At 41.9% G+C, this 14,099-nt stretch overlaps 1 protein-coding gene across 3 annotated transcripts in view; it reads left to right on the forward strand.

Annotated features, from left to right (window-relative positions):
- Window positions 1–307: 307 nt before the first annotated feature.
- The window catches only part of LARGE1 (LARGE xylosyl- and glucuronyltransferase 1), a 354,353-nt gene continuing 340,561 nt past the window's right edge, over window positions 308–14,099 (forward strand). For 2 of the 3 annotated variants that reach the window (XM_074871306.1, XM_074871310.1), the window contains exon 1: window positions 308–919. The gene's annotated coding sequence lies outside the window, so the exon portion shown is untranslated. Of the gene's footprint in view, window positions 920–2,846; window positions 2,934–14,099 lie in introns of all 3 variants that reach the window. The other variant, XM_074871308.1, reaches the window with a different exon arrangement.

Below are 14,099 nucleotides of genomic sequence, written 5' to 3' on the forward strand. Positions count from 1 at the left end.
GCTGCCGCTGATCGCGGGGCAGAGCGGCGGCGGAGACCCCGCTCCCCGGCACCCGCGGAACGGCGGCAGCCGCGCCCGCCTCGGCCCGTCGGGCCCAGCGCCGGCAGCCTCGGCTCCGAGACCTGCAGGGCCCCGCACCGGGCGCCGGAGGGACCCGGCGGGGGAAGGCTGGCGGCGGGGAAGGGGCGGGAGGCGAGGAAGGAAGGAAGGGGAAGGGGGTAGGCTGGCACTCAGACTCGAAGACTGGGGCCGGGCACCGGCACGGAGGGAGCCCGGGCAGAGCGCGGCACCCAGCGGCCGCTGAGGCCGGGCCGGCAGCAGTAGAAACGGCCGCAGCAGTGCCGGAGGGAGCTTCTCCGTGCTCGGTTCCACCGTGCCGGTGACCTTCCCGGCTGCTCGCCGCCCACCAGGCCGGGGCAGGGCCTCCTTTTCCCGCGGAGAGTGTGCGCCAGGCCCCTGGGAGAGGACAGGAGGCCACGTCGTCCCCGGGTCCTGCTGGCCGCCGCCGGGGCCTGCGCGCCGCGCGGCTTGCCGCCGGGGAGACGGGCGGGGGAAGGCGAGCGGGACGGACGGACGGACGGGGTCGGGCTGCACCTTAGGACAGCAGGCAGCGGGCCCTCTCTGGAGAGAGAGCTGGGCGGAGGAGGAGCAGGCAGCCACCTCGGCGGCGCAGCCCGGGAGGAGTGGGGACCTCCCTGCCGCCTTCTTCCTCCCACCGTCAGCAGCTTCTCGTCCCGCGAAGAGTGGAGCCGCTGGTGCCGCCCCGGCTGGGACCCGCCGGCTGACACCTCCGGAGCGCCGGGCTGCGGCGACGGAGCTGGAGCTGCCCGCCTGGAGCGGAGGGGGAAAGACCGCTCTCCTGGGCGGACAGGCAGGCGCTGAGCGCCCGTCCCGGCGGCCCGGAAGCCACACGGGGAAGGTAAGTGCCTCGTCGGGCCGCTGCTGCTTTTAGAGACGAGGAGCGGGGGAGAGCGAGGAACAATCGGTGAGCGTCTCCCTTCCAGCAGCCCGGGGGAGGCGGCATCCGAGTCCGGTAGGGCTGGGGTGGGGGTTTTATCTCCTGGATTATAATCCTCGTCAACCCTGGAGTTGGAGATGCTTAGGTGGAGGCACGTTTATCACTCCCCTGGCACAACGGGGCACATCCCCCCGGCCCCCCGAGGGGTGTCACCCCGCCTGCCTCGTACTCCGTTGTTCTCGTGAGTCCGCCCGGTCGGTTGTTGCCACCGCACCCCACGCCCCTCTTTTCCGGCCGGAATATGCTCTTGCTCGGCGGGGGAGCTCCGGCCGTGGGGCGGAGGCGGGGGGACGGAGCCGCCGCCCCGCCGAGTACCTCCGTATGCGCGGAGGAGTCCGGGAGAGTCAGGGGCTGGTGGCTGCTGCTGCCGCCGCCGCGCGGGTGGAAGGGTGTCACGCCGTGGGGCGCGAACGCCTTGCCCCTCGGCGTGGCTGCCCCGGGAGGCAGCCTGCCCGAACTCCCGGGACCTGTCTGCTGGTTCCCGGCGAAGCCGGAGTTTCGCTGAGACGCGGAGGCGGGGAGGGTGGTTTCCCCATCCCCCTTCAGCCTCCCAAACAAGCCTTCAGCCCAGGAAGCTCTCCTTTGGGAAGGCTTCTGCTATTACCTCCTATCCGAGAACTGTGTCATTTAGGTCATTAATCCCTGCTCACTGAGCGGTGGGGGAGGAAATAGCAATTTGCGGCCTCTGTGGAGGTGACACGAAGTGTGACAATGCCTTATATAACAGTTTTTGGAGAGATTCCTAGCTCTTCCGCTGTGCCCAGTTTTGTTTTTAGAAAGCAAGTAATTTCTTTGTAAAGCATCAGACAAGCGATCTATTTGTGTTTTCACCTGAGTACAATGTCTTATGCTTTGTTCAACTTGGAACAGGGGTACTGCTAGACTGTAAATAAAGCCTACTTTTTTCCAACATGCATTTTTTAAACTGAAAATTAGCCTGTAGAGACATCTGAACAGTTGTTAAGACCTTCTAGTCTTACCTTTTTGAGTATGTATTGTACTCGGGTTTTTATAGCACTGTTAAAATTACTGCAGGAAACAGTTTTACAGCAGGGACTGTCATTTATGTATTCTGGAAGGTATGGATGCCAGGATGGAAATGGCAATGAATCAAATGTCTTTTAAACATTGTTAGTTGGGTTTTTTTTTAATATACAATTTCAGTGCCAGAAGGAACAGAAAGCACTGGGCTAAACAAAGTACTGTGTTAAAACCAGACCTGGCAGTTGCCAGCAGGTCAGCACATTTTATTTAATGAAATCTTCCGGATACAGATTAATTTTCTGTTGTCTAGCTTTCCCTGCAGTTTCTGTAAGTGGTTATGTCTTCTACTGGGGAAAAAAAAAAAGCTAGCTTCACACAAAAAGGGTAGTGATTTGCCACATATTCTTTAGACTCCTGCTGCAAAGGTATGCTAGGGGGACTAGTTTGGGTAGGGTTTTTTCGCCATTCAGTGGTGAAAATGCACAGACTATTGTAATAAGACCTATGAAATAAAGGCTTTTTTTCTCACCTTCTAGAGCTCCATCATTATATTGTAAGCTTAAAGGAAAATTGCATGTATAAACTCAGGTGATAGATTCAGGGCAGGGGGGATCTTCTAACAAAGTCATTCTGCTCCCTGCTGCAAATGGAGATAGGTTATCAACGTTTAGTTTACTTATAAGAACAGAAGTTAACAAAAACCAAACCCTAAACGTCCTCACTGTGTTGCAGTTTTTTAAAATGGAGAAATGACCAAGGTGGAACAGGTATCCCTAGGCTTCTTGAAAACTGCAAATTGCTCGTAAGTATTCCAAGTTTGAAATGTGAAATTCTTACTGCTTAGGTGTCCTGTGACAGCCCTTGATCAGCAAGGCTGGAAGTCATGTAGAAGCCACAGTAACTGCAGAGTCTCTGATGGATAATTGGATTGGTATGTTGTTTTTGATTTTTTTTTTTTTTTTGGTCTTTTAATTGCCCGCTGTGGTAACAGGTTCCCTTTCTCTATCCTGTTGATGTTTAATTCTCACAATTTTTGATTTATGTTGTGTGTTGCATCTTTCCTGTTCAAAGTACATACCCCCGTCTCAGTTTCTGGTAAGGAAAGCATAGCTTAGAGGTATTTGGATGGCAGTATGTAGCAAGATATTTTTTATTTAAAATCTGAAATATGCATGACAACTTTTTTCTTCTCTGTTTAGATGACAGAAAAAGATGCTAAGTTTTCTCCGGTCTGGAGAAATATGCACTGGCTTTCTTTGAAGGATTCCTGAAAATAGCATTACTAATATGTTGAATTCCCTGTGCCAGCTGTTCGATCTACAGGAATTCCAAAGTACGGTCCTCAGAAAGCTGAAGTGTAGAGCAGTGGTGAATGACTGCATGTCTGTTGGCAACATGAAGATCTGTCAGAGGCTTGATCTCAAATTTCAGTGTGTAGGACTTAATATTAGCAGAAGTAGTATTCCTTCTGAATGAATTATTTTAGAAAACGGAGAAAACTAGGCACTTCCCATGTGCACTTAAATTGCTGAATTGAAGTGTTCTTAAATATAATGCTTTTGAAGGAACAATCCTCCAAACTATTACTTGTGTGACTATTTCTTGCTCAAATGTGTGTTTTTTGTTTTTACCTGCAATAAATGATCAGTTGTCAATACCCTTACTGGAATACTCTCCGCTTTCATCCTCTGTCTGATTTCTTTTTTGTATGTGCCTTTAGAAGAGCAATCTTAAAAAAACAAACACACACATACGAAAATCCAAGCCATTTTTCCTGATGTTTAAAAAGGTTAATAATGGGTAAAATTCATAACATAAAATTCATAAAAGTAGTTGCACTATATGCTAAACTTGATCTATGTGCAAGCTCCTATTGATGTGGATGGGAGTTGGTTGTCTAGATCCAGAACAGCATTCAATTTTTTTTTTTTTCCCCATGGCTCGTATGAAAGCCTATGTTAATGAGCTCTTGCCAGCTTTTGATTGAAGACCTTTCATCATCTGCATTAGAATAAACTAAAAAAGTATCCATTTTAAGGATATGAGATTTCTGGTGTATCTATTTTTTCTATAATCTATGTGTGCTGATAACATTAAGATAAAGGCTTGTGTGAGAAGAGGACATAAAGGCCAATAACCAAGGTTGCTTATTCATGAGTTTGTCTCCATTCTCTTCAGACTTAGGTGTATTGGTTATTTGCCTAATTCTGTGCCTAAAGAACTTTCTGGAAAGTAGTTTTGTGTGAGGAAACATACACATGTGAGTGCGTGCACTATTTTTGCTCTGTTAGTTGTCTGGGTTTGGCTCATCTATCTTTTTGTAGTGAATGCTAGCTTTAAACAACAATACTTGATCATTATCCCATACTTGGCATAATTTAAGAACTAGAGAGTCAGAACTATGATCAAGGAAGGTAATTTTACTTTTCCTTTTCTTTTTCATTGGGTCACTGATTTTCTCTTCCTTGTGGTACACTCACCTGAAGATAAGGGCTAAGAAATGAGCTTTGTACCTTATAGGGATTCATGACTCTCTTTCTTTGGTGTCACTTGGCTCAGTACTTGAAGGTCTATGCTGTGTCTTGCCAAAGCTTATTCCATACATGTAGAAGGGGAGTAGCAGATAACCGATGCTATTTTATATGGAAGTTGGTGGCTCAAAAATCAAGGAGAAAATTGCTAGAAAGGATTATCCTGGCCTTGGCATTGACTTCAAAGCAAAACTGCCAAGACTGGAATCCTTGTTTAAGTGCCATCTGTGTCAGAATTAGAAGCAAACTGTGAAGTAGTTCCATCACCTGTTTTAATTTGCAGACCAGATCTGATCTAACGATGCTTACAGTAGTATCCACATCACTGTTCTTTTTGGGATATAGCTACTGTTTCCACAACAATGGAGTTAACTGGGAAGAAGCTACACTTAAAATTGGCAAGAACCACCCCAGCAATGTCTGTCCAGTGCTATAGCAAAAAGCCAGATCTAATCACATAAGCCTGATGATGGGGGAAGCTGGAAATCTCAGATGGTACAGGCAGAATGCAGGCTTCCTCATTAACCTCTACATAAGATAGGTATGCCTGAAAATGATAGAAATAGATGACTTCTTAAGGATGGAGTTCCCTGTCCTTATGCCTCTGATCTCATGATCAGTGCTATGAGGAGATAGATGCCACCACCACTCTACTGTTCTCCCATGCATTTTTGAGCATTGATGAGGCATTTCTGTTATTCCATGTCTATACCAATTTTCTGTTGTCAGGGAATAGTTGCATATGTTGACCCAGACCCTGTGCATGCTGCCTAAGGGGCAGCTAGTCAAGGGTCACATCGGTTAACAGTGGCTGGCTTTACTGTTTTCCCAGGTATCTGTGAAAATTATAGAAATCATAACATTTTTTGATCTGCTGTTGTTTGGCAAAGCTGCAAGTAGCAGTGCTAACACCAGAACCATAGCTTTCTTAAATCAGAAGAACAACACCCATATCAGTTTAAACCCACTTTTGCATTCTGGCACTGATACAGTTTTACAAGAAAACTTATGTTCAGGGAAAAAAAAAATCTTTTTAAGCAACACCCCGCTTCCTTCACCAGAAATTTTCTGCTGCTTAAAACTTCCAGGGAAGTTGAGTTGTTGCTTTCAGTTGCAGCTTTCAATAGTTGCTCTAAACTTTATCCCATTATGTAATATTTACATGCGAAATGCCATAATTTCAGTTGTATCATTAGCTTTTGGATTTTATCGCCTGGTAGGCATGTGACAGCTAAGGTTTAGTACTAGCAGAAAACTAGAAAACTATGTTATTGAGCAATCTTCATTTAAATACAGAGAAGAAGAATGAAGGATTTTGGTTTTGGGGGAAGGAAGAGGAGAGAAAGGGCAGAGAAATGAAGGAGAGGAATTGTGGAATTTGATTTAATCTTTACTTTTTTAAAAAAAATATGAAACTCTTTGTTTTCTTATAGTTTCCAGATGGACTTTTGTACTTGTTTAGGGACCTGGGAATTAATTTGTCTATTTGGAGGAAAGAATGCTTCTCATCCTGGAATAAAAAGTGTTATTGCATGGTGAAATGGGGGAGCAAGAATTGTGAACTGTTCAAATGAGATGAAGTTTCCAGCTGATACTCAGGCTTTTCAACCCAGTTCCTCCTGACTAGGTTTCACTTTCCTCCTCTCTGACTCCCCTGCTGTGCCCCTGAACCTCAGTCACCTCAGTAACAAATTCCCTTGGTGATTGTTTTCTCTTCTGTCTTCAGTTGATGCTGCTGCTAATCAATGCTGCAAATGGAATTTTATGTTCAGAAATTACGGGACTTCAGTGTATGAATGTGCTTAATTCAGTGTTTTTTCAGGCCAAAGGTACTAGAAAGGCACTGGATAGAAATAAGAAATGAAAACCAATCGTTCCAGCATTATTAAATCCCTGAATATATGTTGTTTAGATCACGTTGTTCTTAAGAATAGTAGCTTTAATTTGTTTTCTAACAGAAGGGAGTCCTAGACTTCCTGGTTTTTATAGAAAATGACTTGATGTTAACTCTGAGGCTCTACAAGCAGCAGTTAAATTCTGTATTTCTGTAGTCTCATCTTTTTTCAATCCTTAAACTGGTTCTAGAGTGTGACTCCGATATAAACACAGGGAGGTTATCATTCATGTAAGACAAGTCTTCTAAGATAAAATACTGGCTGGCGTGCTTGAGAATTGTTAAATAAGATAAAGATGGTTTCTACCACTTTAAAAGGCTACACTTGTCTGTATTTTTTGATTCTTCAGTGTTGAGTATACCGTACAATTAGGTGCTGTTTTATCAAAGTAGAGAAGAATGAGGGCTCTGTAAATGCGGACATTTTCTGTTGTTGTTATTGGAATACTTTACAACTTACGTCCTTGATCTTGGTCTTCTAGAGCTCTTCAATATCAACTACATTTATGAGAATCTGTTCCACTTCAGTGACTCTTCCAAGTAGTTGAAATCAGTAGGTGATGATGTTGTAAACAATTTTTCGTACTTGGGAAGTTGCATGTTGACATTAACTTTCACAAAGCAAAAAAATTATCAGTTTAAAGAAATTGTAGAAGCTTTTAGTTTGGGATGTCTTCCTTCTTTGAGATTTGTGTTGACAAAATACAGGATGCTGCAAATGGAGAAAGAGGGGAAAAAAAAATCAGTACTGATAGCGAGCCCCCTGGAAGATAGGACCCACTAGTGACAAAACCAAACCATTTGGTGATGGGCAGGAAAGGGAGGCTTTTGTACTTGATATTGTTGATTTTATACCAAGTTTTTCAGACTACTATTCAGAATGCAACCAAACTGATAATCTGGTATGTATTATTACCTCAGAGATCAACAATAAAATGTTCAAGCTGAGAATGTTTGAGATGCAACTGTCTTCAACTCATTGTCCAGCAATTGTCTTGCAGTTCAGATGACTTTAAGAAAGAAGCGATGTGTATGAGAATGAATTCACATCCTTCCATAGTTGCTCTGATTTCAGGTGGGGAGGAGAGTATACCAACAGTGGCTTAAGTTACTACATTTCCTTCCAAACGTTGCAGCTGCCTCCCTTTTCTCTTGTTCTCATTATAATGCTAGCACAGCTTAAAGGCTACTAGATTAAAATAGTAGCTTCTAGCAAACTTCTGGGGTCATTCAAACTCACATTTTTTAATTAGTGATGCAGATCCTTCATCGCTGGAACACCTCCTTTCCATATGAAAGCATTCCTTGAGAATGATTACTCCTTGGCCACAATCAGATCGCTCTCCAGCTGGTTTGGACAGTGGAAAACCATGCACAGTACTGCCTTACAATGTGGTTATCAATCTTGGAATTTACATCTCTTCTGTTGGTACCCAGAGCCTTGCCCCTTGCTTTTGCATGCCTAGCTGGGGCAGTTGGATGTAAAATCTCAACGTGTTCATACTGCCAGTGGCCACTGCTGTCACACCAGTGCTCATACCTGGCACCTGAGATGTATCAAACTGTATCATATATTGGAAACATCTGAAATACTGTTTAGTAAGCTTAGATCTTGATTTATGTTACAATCACAATGTGAATAACTGCACAGTTGGTGAATGAGCTGAGAAGAAAGATATTCCTAGCATTTTTTCTTCATCAAGATGAGCAAAACCAGTAATGTTGTGTCACTAGTATGCAAGGAACTGAAACTGATGACAGTATTTTTCATGTGCAGAATAACTTTGCCAATTCTCTAGTCTTAGGCATGTTGTGGAAATAAATCCATAGGTTCTTGAATGCTTACAGAGCAGGTTAGAGTGAGGAAAATGACACTATAGAAACATAAACTGATGCACTGCAGGTGAAGTAATTTGAGCAAAGTTGCCCAAGTGATTAGTCAAAAAGCAATGAGCAGAACTCTAGTTTCCTGAGTCACTGTCCTGTGCTTTAAGCATGTGAAAACACCACTGTCTTTAGCAAGAACTATTGCTTAATATAGTTGTTTCTTAGATAATAAAACCAAGTCCCTGATGATACTTGGCGTATAACAATTTTTATGTAATTGTACAGAATATAGGTGCATCTTAAAACAAACAAACAAAAAAAGTTACTTGACAACTGGATAAATGACAGAATAAACCCACTGCAGTAGAATTTACAGATCTTTGTTAATTTAGAGGCAGTGCTGTGACCAAAGGAAGAAAGGAGTGTGTTTTACTTCTCAAAACCAGAAATCAGTACAACATTTAAAGGAGAAGAAAATAGGAGAATGCTTGAAGAAGTAAATAAATATATCTTGGTCTTTAAAGATTGTAGGTTAGTGTTCTTTAAATATGTGGAGTTTTATATATGGCCAGGTGGTGCTAACAACCTGGAGAGGGAGGCAGGCACAGGCCACTGCTGTTTCGTAGAAGTCACCATAATGAACATTAAGGAGACCAGAGTCTCCACTGAATTATTGACACATGCTGACTGGGTTAAAAATGTGGCACTTCTATTCATGACCTAATTTTATATCAGTCTTGACCAACGATAAGCAGGGGCAGGCACAGCATCTGTCTGAATAGAAGGCTACTGCTATGTTTGTATGGCATGTATCCCACTGTGCTGCTGGGCAAATTTGTTAAGGGTGAAGGAGGGGAGAGAAATGAAGAGAGAAACAGCACTGAGGTGAATCCATATTCAGCAGGTGTCTGAAGGTGGTGTAGTGTGATACAGAACAAATTTTTCAGATGTCCTTTTTGTCCTAAAGTTCTTCAGATTTTTCATAGGTGAGGTTCTTCCCTTTCTCAGACTAAAAAATATTGTATTATACATCAATAATAAAGATTTCTGGTCCTGCAGTTAATATCAAGAATTCTCTGAAATAATTAGTTTTGCAACATGGGTTTTTTTTTTCCCCATGTTTAGGTTTTGTTCCTCAGTTTCATTTGTCCTGCAATTGGACATTGGTACATGGAGAAAGGCCCGAGTTTGATTTTTTTTTTTCTTCTTTTTTTTTTCTTCTTTCTCTTCCTTTTCTCCTAGGCTTTCATATTTTAAGTTGCTACATATGAAGGTATTATGATTTGGGAAAACATCTTGACTTTTCTGACTGAAATAGTGGAATTGTGAATGTAGTATAGAAAGCAGTTATTTATTCATGTTACTAAAATGGCTAGAGGCCTTGGTTGAGAGAGGGCTCCCTTCAAGCTGGGTGAAGCACAAATACACAGACTCTGTGTGTACCTTAAGGGTAATTCATGGAACAGGAAGGCTACTGCAAAACAGCAATATAAACACTGGTGAATGGCTGGAAGTTTTGTGACACAGCAGTGCGTTTGGAGAATCACAGAATGGTTAAGGTTGGAAGGGATCTCTCTTGCTCAAGCAGGGCCACCTAGAGCAGGGTCTGCAAGACTATGTCCAGATGGCTTTTGAGTATCTTCAAAGAGGGAGACTCCACAACCTCTCTGGCAACCTGTGCCATTGCTCAGTCAGCCTCGCAGTAAAAGTGTTTCCTGATGTTCAGAGGGAACCTCCTGTGTTTAAGTGTGTACCCATTGCCTCTTTTCCTGTCACTGAACACCAATGAGAGAGATCTAGCTTCATCTTCTTTACACCCTCCCTTCACATACTTATTTTTGACATCTCTCACCAGTTTCAGCTCCAGGTGGGCTCTGGCTTTCCTGACTACATTTCTGCATGCTTATGCAGCATCTCTGTTCTTCTCAGGTTACCTGTCCCTGCTTTTGCCTTTTGTATATTTTTGTATATTTTTGTGTTTGAGTTTTGCCAGGATCTTCTTGTTCATCCATGTAGGCCTCCTGGCATTTTTGCCTGACTTCCTGCTCATTGAGATGAACGGTTCTTGAGCTTGGAGGAGGTGATCCTTGAGTATCAACCAGATTTCCTTTTTCTAAATTTTTTTTTAGATTCTACTTTTAATCTCAATAATTTGTCATTTGAGTACTACTGGCTTGCTTACTGATGGTTTTGTTTGTTGAAATGTCTTTGGAAAAAATAAAATCTGTATTCCTGTTGTGATCCACTGGAAGCAGCAACGTGGGACAGTTCTGAAAAAATTCACTGTAGTTCTGAGACACAACTGGTTTTCTCTGTCAGGTTATGTTGGTTTTTAATTGATGTGGTATTTTAAGTACATTTTTATATTTGACTTGAAAGTGCTAAAATAAAATCTTACAATATTATATAAAAGCAATTTTTTGGACTAACCGAACAGGAATCTTTACCAGGATGGAGACAGATCCCACTGTACCTGTCATGTGATGGTAATTTATGAAGGTGGAAATCCATCTAACATGGCAGGAACTGAGTCATTCATCACAGATAGCAAGAAACCGAAGTTCCCTTCTGGTTTTGCGTCTTTTTCTTTACATGTATTCACCGTGCATATCTGAGTTTGTAATACAACTTTTTTGATCACCAAGAACTCATTCTATTTGGTCTGAGTCAGGTACAACTATCATTTTTAGGACTTAGTATCTTTGATTAATCAGAGCAAAATGGAATTTCTGGTGAATTTTTAGTGGATTGAGCAGTGGTATTCTAGGCAGGCCAGAGAAAGCATCATTAAGAGTAAGAAGCACTTTCAGGAACTGTTTGTAATGTCAACTTTGATCTCTGTAGTGAGAAATCACTCTCTTAATTGTTCAGGTTCTCAGGTCCTCTGAATCCTTTCTGCTTTTAGCCAAGGAGATTGTTAGATGATACCCTCTTAATGTTTTCAGTTATATATTCCTGTCAAATGTCGACCTGACAACCAACTTCCATGGGTTTTTTTGCTGACCGGAACTTATCTGAGTTGACTGTGGAAACCCAGTGGACATTCCCACGAGTAACTAAGCCTGCTAAACTACGCTGAACAACGGGAGGACATGAAACCTGTGCTGCTTGCTCTTAACTAGCTTCTATTCCTTTCTCTATCAAGTTCAAGCCCCTAATTTTTCAAGGCCCCTACTCAAAACCCTAGTGGGAATGCTTCTGCCAGGTTCCTGGGGCTTCAAGCTGGGCCCTTAATGAGCTGAACGTTAAATGCTTGAAGTGAAAAACTTTGCCATTCTTGCTTTACTTTTCCTATGAGCTGTCTCACTGAAATCAGTGCTGCTAATAGTGGAGTGAGTGAGGTACTAGCCAATATACATGAGTAACTTCTGTTAGAGCCCTGCTCCATTAGCTACCACTGTTTGCTTCTGGATGATACAGAGTTCTCAGTAGAGAGTATTAGATGCCCCAAATGAATTATGAATGTAGCAGATAATGCTTCATGATGAATCTTGCATAAGTCTTTCCTGTTAGCTGTGGCTAAAGAGCCTCAAAGCACCCTAAAAAAAGAAAATGGAATTCAGCATGGCATGTAATGGACAAACTTAAACAAATTACAGCTTTGTATCTAGCATTTTGACTATGCTGGGCATGTGTGCTTTTGGAAATGCAGTAACGGGAACTGCAAAGGAGAAACACTTTATTCTCAATAATGATATAAAAGCTTTTCTTATGGTGGTACAGAATCAAATAATTTTGCAGACAATTTAAGAAAAGCAAGAGGAATTTCAGTTGGAAAAGTATTAGTGTTGAAAGAAAGCCAGGTTTACCAGGATCTCTCAATATACAGTAATGTAGTATTCCTTTGCTGTTCTAGTACTGCAGAACCTGTTTTGATGTGTCACTAAGATGGGAATGAAACCACAGTATACGAAACTGAAGTATCAGCCAGCCATCTGTCCATGTTGCTACCAAATTCTTCATCCTCTTTTCTTGCCTTCTTTCACTGGAACAATGGTTCTTTTATATCTTGGCACGTTAATGATTGCAGTGTTTTTGAAAGATGAAATGCACCAGAAAGGTGCTAAGTATTCTTGCTTTCATTTAGAACTAATTTTCATTCAAGATGTTCTTGTCATGGCTTATACTTGGTGTGAAACTGGAGGGGATGCTGTGATTTTTAGAATTTTGGGCTTACTTGTTTTGCTGGCAGAACATAAATATAGATATGCAAGGTTTTGCTCTAATTCTGTGGCTCAGGAGTAGCTTTTTGATGCAGATGAGGAACTGTATTCTAGAAGCTGCTTTGCTAAGCACTGGCATAGAAGTGTATCTGAGATTACTTGTTATATCTAGAATGCAGATTGGGATACGCTCGGTGCATATAATTCATCTCTCTAAGCATCACTGAATGTTCAAGGTGCTGTCATACTTGTAGGTTTTTTCTTTCCTCTCTCTGCATGTCTGTAGCTAACAGATAGACTGAAGTTTTGGATATTTATTTCCTTAAAAACACTGAATATTCAAATAAAGGAGAGATTCTTTACCCAGGCTTGGCACAGTTAGTGCAAAATTTCTTGCCATTGTTAAACTACAGATAGGAAGAAGAACCTACTTAAAACACTGACACGTCTAACTGTCTGTCCCATGTTTATATATAATAAAACAAAAATTAGTGGATGCTCCGGATATATTAGGAAAAACTTCATTTGAGCTAAAGATAAGTATGGAATGTTATGTAGTCAAAATTCTCATCATTAAGGTCATTAACTCCTATGAAATTATTTATAATAACTGATGATCCATAGACAATTTCTAAGGTTTTTAATTCTTGATTGACTAGGAAATGCACTCATATATGTTATTTTTCCATCTGCATCTGTAGAACATTCAGGGATTCACAAACTGAAACCACTGATTTGAAATAAAGCACAAACTGATACAGGTCTAATTTCTGTAAATACAATTTAGGAAATTGTATGAGGCATATTGCAGAGCCATTGAGGCTTGCTCCAACTATATAGGAATGTAATGGCATGATGCCTGTTGACTTGAATTTTGGATCAGGACTTGACTACATGATCTTAAAAAGCTCCAAGAACTGTTTTCTTTGGTTCTGAGTGGTATTCGTTACCTCTTAAGTTTTGCCTTCAATTATTGTCTTTATTCAAGTGCATATTTATTTACCATAAGAAGTGATGGCTTACTTCACAGGACAAATGAAAGACTTAGATGGTGCTATATCTCCATGCGTCTTTTCAGCATTACGGGAAATTTCATGTCATAAGAACACTTCCCCTTGTACAAATGTAAAATTGTGTTGTAAATGAAATCTCTTAATTACTGCTCAGCTTTGCTAAGCTTTTTACTTGAGTCAGCAACTGCCTTGCTGGAAAAGTACCGTAATTTTGAAGCAGAAATTTGGGACTGAAGATTTTAAACCAATTTCTTCCTCATCATTAAGAGAATAGTGGCTTAGCAGCTAGGAAGAAGAGCATTCTGGTTTTATAAACAATATTCAAGTTCTTGTATTAGTAGATTAGAACATTATGTTTGTATTTCTCCTCCACCTCCTCACTGGCTCTCTCACTTCTGGTTTTTGTTTGGCTTCTAGTTTTTGGAGCCCACCTTTCACCCTTGGAGCTGCATTTTTTTACTAATCAAGTTTTGATCCACATGTTGGATCAAATGTGTGTGAGTCTGTGGGAAAGAAGGGTTGCCTTGAGACCAAAATTTTGCAGTTGCTGACTGCAAAAAAAATTGATGGTAAGCTAGGTGTTTGAGGATTTTTTTTTTTTTTTATTTATGCATGAAAGTGTAGTCTGAAAAAGGTTCTTAGAAACTGAGAAGTGAGTGCATGTTTGTA

This window comes from Strix uralensis, chromosome 5, assembly GCF_047716275.1.
Source record: "Strix uralensis isolate ZFMK-TIS-50842 chromosome 5, bStrUra1, whole genome shotgun sequence".
NCBI classification, from domain to species: domain Eukaryota; kingdom Metazoa; phylum Chordata; class Aves; order Strigiformes; family Strigidae; genus Strix; species Strix uralensis.